Below are 12,538 nucleotides of genomic sequence, written 5' to 3' on the forward strand. Positions count from 1 at the left end.
TGGGTCAAACCAGGCTGGGGGCTAGCTTTATTTGGAGTTGCGGATGAGCCGGGAGTGCAGGAGGCGAAAGAGGCCGACGTTGTGGCCTTTGCGTCCCTGGTAGCCCGGCGTAGGATTTTACTCATGTGGAAGGAAGTGAAACCCCCCGGACTGGAGGCCTGGATAAACGATATGGCGGGGTTCATAAAACTGGAGCAGATTAAGTTTGCGCTGAGAGGATCGGCTCAAGGGTTCACCAGGCGGTGGCAGCCATTCCTCGACTACCTAGGGGAACGTTAGAGGGAAGACAGATGACCAGCAGCAGCAACCCAGGGGGGAGGGGGGAGGAGGTGGAAAGTTTTAGTTTATGTTAAATGATTAGTTTACCATGTTGATTAGCTATTTGTTCACTGTTAAATTTTCTTTTTTGTTATGTTTGATGTGTAAGGGGAAAAAATTGTGATCGAAAAATTTTCAATAAAATATATATTTTTTTTTAAAAAGAAGAAAGGAGCACATTGACAGTGCCAATTTGTTTGAATCTGTGCAGCCCTTCCATCCAAAGCTGAATGAAGCTGTGCAGCAGAAAGGATGGACCCTTCTCCAGTGCTCTTTTCACTGCTCATTTGGTTATGAAACAGTAACAATAGCCTGGGGAGGGGACGTGGGTGCATGTCCTAATGTCCTATGTCATCAAGACTCTGGACGCGATCTTCCCAAAACGGAACAAAGACCCCGAGTGAGCCCTCGCCGGAACTCCCCTGGTAGCGAGAGATCGGGACGCTAATTTTAAATGGCGTCCCGATCTCCAAGGCCCCGAAAAATATCCCGACCTCCCCCCACCTAGCCCAAACGCAAAATGGGAGGATAATTTCAAGAAGAAATTAGATCTAGCTCTTGGGGCTAATGTGATAAAGGGATATGGGGGGAAGACGTGATCAGGGTTTTGAACTTGTTGATCAGCCATAACCATAATGAATAACGGAGCAGGCTCAAAGGGCCAAATGGACTCCTCCTGTTTCTATTTTCTTTGTTTCTAAACTATCTGGGTGAAACAAGTGCCATCATCAGCCAGTTCTTTCTGTTGACGTGGAAAACAGTTTCTTTACCAGTCGGAGACATTTGGGGAAAATCCAGTCAAACATTTGAATACCAGCCAGTGCTGATGTCCAAGCCTCCTTCTAATCTTGGAAACATTTCTCTTTTGGATTACAACTGGATTCCTGTCTCAATGTTCTGCCAACCACCCACCACCCTATTTGCATTCAATTGTCACAAATTTGGCGAGCAGGAAAGAAAATACATTGTGATTTGTGTATTTTTAGTGCCTGTGTTTTGGGCATAATCAGAGTGCGTCGAGTTCCAAAATTCCTCTCCGCAGTGCCAATACACTTGTGGGGCAAACCATTCTGGATGTCACACGTTGATGAGACAGCTTTAGTGCTCACATTGGATGTTCACTAGAAGGATACAGAGCAGGGAATTCATTTCATTAATTTTTGATATCAGCATTCTATTTTGGAACCCCACACTCCAACTAACACCTTTTGTTGTTCCTCTACAAGGAGTGGTATAGCACAGGGCTTTTCAAATTGCATGTCATGGTGGGTCGCGGGCAGGTGCCGAAAGGATCACAGTGCAATTGCGGGAGAAGCGCCCAATGGCGACCAGCTTTTAAATTAAGGATGCCAGCCGTGACCGTCTTTTAAATAGAATGATGCAGTCTTCCAGCCAGAAGCGGTGGCAGAGAGCAGGTCATGTGTCTGGCACATACACTGACGTCACGCCCCCTGTACATCCAGGCTTTTGGGGCAAAATCACGGAGGAGAGATTTCTCCATTTTCTAGCTGTGAGCAAACAAGGCAGCAGGACAGTGAAGAACTGAAGGTGGGTCGTTTTAAACAAAGAAAAAAATGAAATCTGGAACAAAGCAGTGTAAAGATGATTTATTGAGGTATGGCTTTGTCAATTGTGCCAGTTCCAATCAGGATGCATAAGACCATAAGACCATAAGACATAGGAGCGGAAGTAAGGCCATTCGGCCCATCGAGTCCACTCCGCCATTCAATCATGGCTGATTTCAACTCCATTTACCCGCTCTCTCTCCATAGCCCTTAATTCCTCGAGAAATCAAGAATTTATCAACTTCTGTCTTAAAGACACTCAACGTCCCGGCCTCCACCGCCCTCTGTGGCAATGAATTCCACAGACCCACCACTCTCTGGCTGAAGAAATTTCTCCTCATCTCTGTTCTAAAGTGACTCCCTTTTATTCTAATGCTGTGCCCCTGGGTCCTAGTCTCCCCTGCTAATGGAAACAACTTCCCTACATCCACCCTATCTAAGCCATTCATTATCTTGTAAGTTTCTATTAGATCTCCCCTCAACCTCCTAAACTCCAATGAATATAATCCCAGGATCCTCAGACGTTTATCGTATGTTAGGCCTACCATTCCTGGGATCATCCGTGTGAATCTCCGCTGGACCCGCTCCAGTGCCAGTATGTCCTTCCTGAGGTGTGGGGCCCAAAATTGCTCACAGTATTTTAAATGGGGCCTAACTAATGCTTTATAAAGCTTCAGAAGTACATCCCTGCTTTTATATTCCAAGCCTCTTGAGATGAATGACAACATTGCATTTGCTGTCTTAATTACGGACTCAACCTGCAAGTTTACCTTTAGAGAATCCTGGACTAGGACTCACAAGTCCCTTTGCACTTCAGCATTTTGAATTTTGTCGCCGTTTAGAAAATAGTCCATGCCTCTATTCTTTTTTCCAAAGTGCAAGACCTCGCACTTGCCCACGTTGAATTTCATCAGCCATTTCTTGGACCACTCTCCTAAACTGTCTAAATCTTTCTGCAGCCTCCCCACCTCCTCCATACTACCTGCCCCTCCACCTATCTTTGTATCATCGGCAAACTTAGCCAGAATGCCCCCAGTCCCGTCATCTAGATCGTTAATATATAAAGAGAACAGCTGTGGCCCCAACACTGAACCCTGCGGGACACCACTCGTCACCGGTTGCCATTCCGAAAAAGAACCTTTTATCCCAACTCTCTGCCTTCTGCCTGACAGCCAACCGTCAATCCATGTTAGTACCTTGCCTCGAATACCATGGGCCCTTATTTTACTCAGCAGTCTCCCGTGAGGCACCTTATCAAAGGCCTTTTGGAAGTCAAGATAGATAACATCCATTGGCTCTCCTTGGTCTAACCTATTTGTTATCTCTTCAAAGAACTCTAACAGGTTTGTCAGGCACGACCTCCCCTTACTAAATCCATGCTGACTTGTCCTAATCCGACCCTGCACTTCCAAGAATTTAGAAATCTCATCCTTAACAATGGATTCTAGAATCTTGCCAACAACCGAGGTTAGGCTAATTGGCCTATAATTTTCCATCTTTTTCCTTGTTCCCTTCTTGAACAGGGGGGTTACAACAGCGATTTTCCAATCCTCTGGGACTTTCCCTGACTCCAGTGACTTTTGAACGATCATAACTAACGCCTCCACTATTTCTTCAGCTATCTCCTTTAGAACTCTAGGATGTAGCCCATCTGGGCCCGGAGATTTATCAATTTTTAGACCTCTTAGTTTCTCTAGCACTTTCTCCTTTGTGATGGCTACCATATTCAACTCTGCCCCCTGACTCTCCGGAATTGGTGGGATATTACTCATGTCTTCTACTGTGAAGACTGACGCAAAGTACTTATTTAGTTCCTCAGCTATTTCCTTGTCTCCCATCACAAAATTACCAGCGTCATTTTGGAGCGGCCCAATGTCAACTTTTGCCTCCCGTTTGTTTTTAATGTATTTAAATAAACTTTTACTATCATTCCTAATGTTACTGGCTAGCCTACCTTCATATTTGATCCTCTCTTTCCTTATTTCTCTCTTTGTTATCCTCTGTTTGTTTTTGTAGCCTTCCCAATCTTCTGACTTCCCACTACTCTTTGCCACATTATAGGCTTTCTCTTTTGCTTTGATGCATTCCCTAACTTCCTTTGTCAGCCATGGCTGCCTAATCCCCCCTCTGATAACCTTTCTTTTCTTTGGGATGAACCTCTGCACTGTGTCCTCAATTACTCCCAGAAACTCCTGCCATTGCTGTTCTACTGTCTTTCCCACTAGGCTCTGCTCCCAGTCGATTTTCATCAGTTCCTCCCTCATGCCCCTGTAGTTACCTTTATTTAACTGTAACACCTTTACATCTGATTCTACCTTTTTTCTTTCAAATTGGAGATTGAATTCTACCATATTATGATCACTGCCTCCTAAGTGCTCCCTTACTTTAAGATCTTTAATCAAGTCTGGCTCATTACATAACACTAAGTCCAGAATGGCCTGTTCCCTCGTGGGCTCCATCACAAGCTGTTCCAAAAAGCCCTCCTGTAAACATTCAATGAATTCCCTTTCCTTGGGTCCACTGGCAGCATTATTTACCCAGTCCACCTGCATATTGAAGTCCCCCATGATCACTGTGACCTTGCCTTTCTGACATGCACTTTCTATTTCGTGGTGCATTTTGTGCCCCCAGTCCTGACCACTGTTAGGAGGCCTGTACATAACTCCATTATGGTTTTTTTGCCTTTGTGGTTCCTCAACTCTACCCACACAGACTCCACATCATCTGACCCTGTGTCGTTTAGTGCTATTGATTTAATTTCATTCCTAATTAACAAGGCAACCCCGCCCCCTCTGCCCACCTCCCTGTCTTTTCGATAGGTTGTGAATCCCTGGATGTTTAAATGCCAGTCCTGAACCCCCTGCAACCATGTCTCTGTGATGCCTACCACATCATACCTGCCAGTCACAATCTGGGCCACAAGCTCATCTACCTTGTTCTTTACACTGCGCGCATTTAAATATAGCACCTTTAATTCTCTATTGACCATCCCTTTTTGTTTTCTTAGTGTGGTGGACCTTGGTTTACTGAGCCTTTCCATACACTGTGTCATATTTTGTGGGATGGGGACTATCGTAACCTCTCCTGAGTTTTGTCTTTTCGTGCTTTTTTGTATTCCTAAGCAGCTACGCTTCCCACTGATTACTTCACCTCTTGATTCCTTGACTTTCCCTTCCCCCCCAATCTTTAGTTTAAAGTCCTCTTGACCACCCTATTTATGCAAAGCTCATGTGTGTTATATGCAGGGAAGTACTGACAAATTAAAGTTGAAAACTCTCAAAACATCGAAGACATTTGAAGACTATGCACAGCGAGTTAGAGGACAAACCTCTTGATTTTTTTCAAAGGATGCAGCAAGGACTTAAACCATCAGCTGAAGTCCATAGCAGAAATGTAACATTGAATGACAAAGCAAGTGAGATCCTGAGGACCAAGCAGGCCCACCTTTCGCATAAAAGGTAAGCGAAAATGGTGTGTAGCGAAGGTCGGCCAGTTGGTAAACATGGTTCCCAGGAAAAAAAGTCTGAAACATACCGTTGTAGCAAGTGCAAGACTTCCTTTTTTGCTGATTTCAGCGGTCCTGTACAAACCAGCTGCCCCCTAGACATGGGTGAACTTGTAGGCATCACCTTTGGAATATAGCATGATTTGGAGAATGAACAGAGATTAAACACAAAGCAGGATAAGCTGCTGGAAGAGGAAAGAGGACAATATTTCTCAACAGGAAACCATTTCTGCCCAGTGTGTTCAGGGAGCAATCCTCCAAGCTGACACCTCAACGTGGAATAATAGGTGAGAAGTCCCTGGTTCCTCACCAAAACCTGCTATCTGCTGTCGTCACAACTGCAATCTGACAGCAGGACAAGAACCACATTACCAAGGGCTGCGAAAATGACCCCTGCAATTAATTCCAGACTGAAGCTGTAGACACTTGTGACATGTCACACTTGTGTCAGGGAAATCACTGAAGCTCTCTACATTGAGAACTAATTACATTTCTTTCTCTCTTGCCCAAGAGAAACAGGCAGAGTGAGCATGTTGCTTTGCTCAGATTGTCGGTTTCCCTATGGTGTGGGGTTACATTAATTGCGTATATATTGTGTTTTCAGGGAACCACGTTTCAACTCTGCTCCACACATGGAGACTAAAGGATCTCTGTCTCAATGTCCAGCTGGCATATGAACATAGACAGAGAATCATGAAGGCAATGCTCAATATTGTGGAAGCCTTAAATTCCTTCATTTTGTAGCAGTCTGCTGTGCCATCTATCTTTTCAGCCACAACAACAAAGCAAAGGGCATCGACTGAAGATCTGATTCAAGTGAGGCCATGAAACCTCTTATGCCCTGGCATCCTGATCCCTGGGGCTTGACTCCTGGCATTGAATTCCATGGCTGTGCGTTCCCACTGCCTTCTGAGCTTGTGGAGGGCCTCTGGGCCTCTTACAGATGCAGGACATCACTCCTGCCCCTAGGCCTCCACTGCAGTGCCTGAAAAGCTTGGAGCCTGTACTTTCCTACGTTGTACCATTCTTCAATATTTTGCAGACTGGAGTCACCTGCTGTAGCCACAATGCACCGTCTCTTTAAGAGGGTAGCTTTACACAATTTAGACTACCTTCAAGTGCCAACCGCTTGCGATATTGGCCAGGGGCCAATCAGCAGTATAGTTGGTGCTGGCGGGAGGCCGAAATCACAGAAATAAACAGGCGGCACCAAGTCTGCATGTTGTCTGCATCACAATCAATTGGCATGGGTTAACCACACCCATTTTCAGGCATGGATGAATTTAGCTGCACAATCTGTGTGCTGCAACCTGCAAGGTAGAAGAACTTTCACACCTGCTCGTTATCTTATGAATAACACTTGGACCGAATTTGGGTGCCCCAAACCTTTTCCACACATTTTGACTGCTTCCTATAACTAGGAATAGTTATCAGTTGCATATTGCGAGTGATGAGAACTGTTTCTAAGTTGTCACATCATCAATAGGTGACTTTCAAAACATGGCTTCGAAAGGCCAGTTGCCTGTCAACCTAATTAAAAGATGCACAATCAATTTGAACTATTGTAACAGGGTTGGGGAAGAAGCAGTGTTTCTGTAGCTTGCATAGTGGCAAGGTTGACTCCTGTGCTTAGAATCATAGAATCCCTACAGTGCAGAAGGAGGCCATTCGGCCCATCAAGTCTACACCAACCCTGCGAAAGAGCACTCTACCTAGTCCCCCGCCCTATCCCCATAACCCCATCTGACCTTTTTAGGCACTGAGGGGCAATTTAGCATGGCCAATTCCCCTAGCTCATGGAACTCCTTTTTGCAAAGAATCACTTGACATTCTCCTCATCCTTGTGAGCATTGGCATAACTTTATACATTTACCTGATCCTTTTTGTGGAACAGTGGAGAAGCTGAAGAATAGCATTAACTATGAGGAGCGGTTGAATAAACTCTGTTTGTTCTCACTGGAACGATGGAGGTTGAGGGGCGACCTGATAGAGGTCTACAAAATTATGAGGGGCATAGACAGAGTGGATAGTCAGAGGCTTTTCCCCAGGGTAGAGGGGTCAATTACTAGGGGGCATAGGTTTAAGGTGAGAGGGGCAAGGTTTAGAGTAAATGTACGAAGCAAGTTTTTTACACAGAGGGTAGTGAGTGGGTGCCTGGAACTCGCTACCGGAGGAGGTGGTGGAAGCAGGGACGATAGTGACATTTAAGGGGCATCTTGACAAATACATGAATAGGATGGGAATAGATGGATACAGACCCAGGAAGTGTAGAAGATTGTAGTTTAGTCGGGCAGCATGGTCGGCACGGGCTTGGAGGGCCGAAGGGCCTATTCCTGTGCTGTACATTTCTTTGTTCTTTGTTCTTTGAATGCTTTCCCCCACTGTCTCGTAGCTGCAACAATGCCTTGCTGAGATGATTAATCCATTAAACTGGCTCCAGTTCTAAATTGTGGCAAGATTCCTTCTGTCCGAAAATTGTTCAACATTTCCCTGTCTCCACAGATTACAAAGCAAGCCACAGGGTGTCACAAGCCTGGAGCTGGAAAAACATTGGGCCAGTTTGGGTTGTGAAAATAATGGTGAGACTCTCAGTCTGAATTGTCATTCATGCGTAAATTGGATAGTAACTCCTAGTGACCACCCATAAGCAGTTAAGCACTGAAAAATCCAGGATGTAACATTCCTTCACAAGCTGAGTGAGGATTCAGTGCAGATTAACCAGAAGGATACCAGTTACATCAATGTTTTTTTTCTCCCAGAGAAACAAGTTCCATTTATTCACCCTTGTGAAGTATAGAATATTCTTTGCTGTCTTGTTCATTTTTTTTAAGAATGAGCTGTGTAGAAAGAGACTGGCAGGTCTATGCTGTGGAGTGTTTAGACTCCACACGAGCTTGCCCCAATACCTCTTTCCTCTTTCTCCTGAATCCCTCTATTCCTTTGTCCTTCAGATATGCAATGATCCTCAGCTTAGACATTTTGTTCGATAAGATGCCAGTAAAATGATGTTCCAGTAAAGAACGAACAACATAAATATAGAATCAGCAGACTATCATACAAATATCAGTGTGTTAGAATCTGTCAGAGTTACCATGGAGCCACAAATCCTGGCAGTATGACCATGTCAATGTAATGGGTTATGCAATGAAATGTTACAAGGAACATGTTTTGCAGCTTTTCAAGTCTGTTTTTCAAAACAAAAATACGCAAAACCAAACTTTAATTTGGAGCTTGACCATATTTTGGTTCACAGATTTGTAGTGTTACTGTTTTGTTTTATTCAATTAACCTCGACATGGGTTCTAGCAAAGCCTCTAAATACGATTCTTGAGGCGTCACCAGCACCCTTCACCTCCCAAGATAGCTCTGCAGCACTGAGGTATAACTTCAGCGAAGTGAGTTGCTTCGACCAACTCGTGCATCAATCCGTGTTAAGAATGTGCCAGTGGGTTGCAGGAGATTTACCTGGACAGCAAAAGTTCTGTGTAACAGCTGAGCAGGTGCGAGGTGGGGAAAGGTAATTCTTATAGTGCAACAGAAGCGGAGAAACCTTGACATTGAGCCCCCATCTCAGTTCGTATACCGCTGAAACAATCATCCACACCGTTATTATCTCTAAGCTTGACTATTTCTGTCAGTTTTCCCATGTTCTACCCTCTGTAATCTTGAGGGAATTGTCGTTATTCGCACCAAGTTCTGTTCACCGATCAGCCCTGTGACCCCTTATCTGGACTGGCTCTCGATTGAGCAACAATTTTAAAATTTTCATCCTTGTTTTCGATTCACTCCCCTGACCTCATCCGCAACTCCCCCACTTTCTCTACTTCCTCCCCCACTTCCAGTCCCCCAACTCTCCAAAATACCTGTGCTCATTTAATTTGGCGCATTGCACCCGACCCCCCCCCCCCAATTTTAATTGCTGCTCCATTGGTGGCCGTGCCTTCAACTGTTGAAGCCCCGAGCTCTGGAATTCCCTCTCTAAAACTCTCTGCCTCACTTCAGCTATCATCTTTCATTCTCACTCCACAGTATAAATAGTTCCCACTTTCTCTGTCTGTTAGCTTTGACAAAGAGTCATTGGACTCAAAACGTTAGTTCTTTTCTCTCCCTGCAGATGCTGCCAGACCTGCTGAGATTTTCCAGCATTTTCTTTTTGGTCTCTGCCTCACTTTCCTCCTTCAAGACATTCCTTAAAACCTATCTAACCGTTACCAAGCTTTTAGCCACCTGACCCAATATCTCGTTACGTGGCTCAACGTTCAATTTTGTTTTCGCAAGCTTCCACAAAGTACCACGGGATGTTCTGTGAAGATGAAGCTGCCATACAGTACAAGTGTTGTGCGGATAATGGCAATGGGGAAAATAGAAACGTTAAATCAGGAAAAAAACGACTAAAAAAGACAGAAAGGAAAAAAAAGGGAGCAACCAATTTGCACACAGCAAACTCCCAGAGGCAGCAATATAAGAATGGGCAGACACGTCAGGACCCCATGCTATATATATATTTATCATAGTGCAAATATTGTGAGATTCAGATGAAAAGGAGCCTCAAATATTCTCATTCAAAAAAACTGATATTACAGCAAATATTTATTAATTTAGACAGTTTGAAGCACCCAATTTGGATTCTGAAGCAAAGCTGGGGTGCGGCGAAATGTTGAAACAAAATTGGATTGTTTGTTAAGTTGCCAAAATCTTTGATCTTCAAAGTATCGTAGGTTAGCATACAACTCGCGCATGGGAGTTATTCCAAATTTTGGAAGATAAGAGAGAACAGGAATCAGAATTAAAAATATGAATTGCGAGTCACATGTTCCCTACATCACACTGTGGGCAGTAGAATGCAAGCTCCAAGTTAACCCTTTGTGTGTCAGACCCTCATACTGCACATCTAGGGGTCAGTGTCGTCCTGGACAGAGCCGTGTGTAGAAGCAAGCATGGAGGTAGCTCCCAGTTTGGATCTTTACTGTACACATGTACTTTCTTGTCATTAATCAAAACTTACTGTTGAACTACGGAAGACACTGAACACCTTAATGAGACCTACTATGCCGAATATGTTATAACACTGTCATCTGAAAATACAAGACCATTTCTCATTTGCTGATGAAAATTATATCCAATATATAGTAGTAAGAAAAATGCATTTCGGGATAAAGTCGGACCTCAACATGGGTGCAAAAGAGGCAGTTGTGGATTTTGTGCCCGTTATGTACATCGCATAAATTTTCTGTCCATTGATATGGAAAAACAAATTGGGCAAGATGTATAATCGGCTACTGCCTGCTCTGTGCCCCTTGAAGTTGAATTTACTTCCATACTGCTGCCATCTCCTTCTCTGGAATAAACCTTTCTGTGGCTTTCTCAAATGGAATCATCTTGTGTCCAAGAAACGCAGTTATAAATTCATCCAAACCTCCCAGAACTCAAATTATGGCCTCTCATTTGTTTGTAGTTGGGGTGGGTGTTTGGAGGAAACACCACAACAAAAAAAGAACAGTGATTTCAAAAGAAATCTTGACAAAATGCCAAATAAGTGGTTATTCAATCAACAAAAAAAATGAGGTGGAACTGTGAGTTGATGGAAAACAGTGCTATTTGCAACAAAATGGGCTGGATTCTCCAATTTGAAGACTAAGCGCTGATGCGTGGGAACAGTAGCATTTTACGTCAGAAAAAACAGCGCAAAAGCTCCACCAATCCTCCATCTGGTGGGGGGCTAGCGGGCATGCAATGTAAAGCACCTGGCTTTACCTGCGGATACGGTAAAGCATACGGGGCAGCACGGTAGCATTGTGGATAGCACAATTGCTTCACAGCTTCAGGGTCCCAGGTTCGATTCCAGCTTGGGCCACTGTCTGTGCGGAGTCTGCACATCGTTCCCGTGTGTGCGTGGGTTTCCTCCGGGTGCTCTGGTTTCCTCCCACAGTCCAAAGATATGCAGGTTAGGTGGATTGGCCATGATAAATTGCCCTTAGTGTCCAAAATTGCCCTGAGTGTCGGGTGGGGTTACTGGGTTATGGGGATAGGGTGGAGGTGTTGACCTTGGGTAGGGTGCTCTTTCCAAGAGCTGGTGCAGACTCGATGGGCCGAATGGCCTCCTTCTGCACTGTAAATTCTATGATAATCTATGATACGGCCAGAGAATTGCCGGGTATATACAACATTGTATATGTTGTGTTGCCCTATTATGTATTTTCTTTTATTCACTTTTCTCACGTACTTAATGATCTGTTGAGCTGCTCGAAGAAAAATACTTTTCACTGTACCTCGGTACACGTGACAATAAACAAATCCAATCCAATCCAATCCGTGGCTGTGCATGCGTAAGGTTGTGGCCTGCAGCGGCCGTGCCGTGCAACATGTCGCCGGCTGCATGCGGACCCTAGTAACCCCTCCTTGCCCTCCCGGACTACCCCCACCTGTGCCCCCAGCCCCCGCCAAAGACCCCCTGCCAGCCGAACGGCTCTCCCTTCCTCTGACTGTGGCAGTGCTGGACTCAGTCCGCAGCCGCCATGCCGGGTTCATGAACAAAAATAGCATGAGTGACCCACGCCGTCGGGAACTCGGCCCATCGGGGGCAAAGCATCGGGTAGGGCCTCAGGTGACATCCTGAGGCCATCCAGATGGCATGCAGCGTAATGACATTGCTAACCAGCTCCTGGAGTCATGCAATCCTGAAGCACAGAAAAGGCCCTTCGGCCCATTGCATCTATGCCGGTCAAAATCATTCATTTACATTTACGAGGTATCTGGATGGATACATGAATAGGTAGGAAATAGAGGGATATGGACCAAGTAAAGGCAGAAGGTTTGTTTAATTAGGGCATCATTATCGGCACAGGCTTGGAGGGCCGAAGGCCTGTTCCTGTGCTGTCATTTTCTTTGTTCTTTGGTCTTACCCATTCTAATCCCATTTTCCAGCACTTGTCCCATCGCCTTGTATGCCTTGGGATCGCAAGTACACATCTAAATACATCTTAAATGTCATGAGGGTCTCTGCCTCCACCACCCTTTCAGGCAGCGAATTCCAAATTCCCACCACCCTCTGGCTAAAAAGGTTTTCCTCACATCCCCTCTAAACCTCCTACCTGTTATCTTAAATCTGGTCATTGATCCCTGCAGCAAGAGGAAAAGTTTGGTCCTGTCT

At 44.9% G+C, this 12,538-nt stretch overlaps 1 protein-coding gene across 2 annotated transcripts in view; it reads right to left on the minus strand.

Moving 5' to 3' along the window:
- Positions 1-12,538, minus strand: part of LOC140396926 (secreted frizzled-related protein 1-like) — a 125,165-nt gene that overhangs the window by 40,515 nt on the left and 72,112 nt on the right. The gene's annotated exons all lie outside the window — the stretch shown is intronic.

Source organism: Scyliorhinus torazame, chromosome 20 (genome assembly GCF_047496885.1).
Source record: "Scyliorhinus torazame isolate Kashiwa2021f chromosome 20, sScyTor2.1, whole genome shotgun sequence".
Taxonomy (NCBI): Eukaryota; Metazoa; Chordata; class Chondrichthyes; order Carcharhiniformes; family Scyliorhinidae; genus Scyliorhinus; species Scyliorhinus torazame.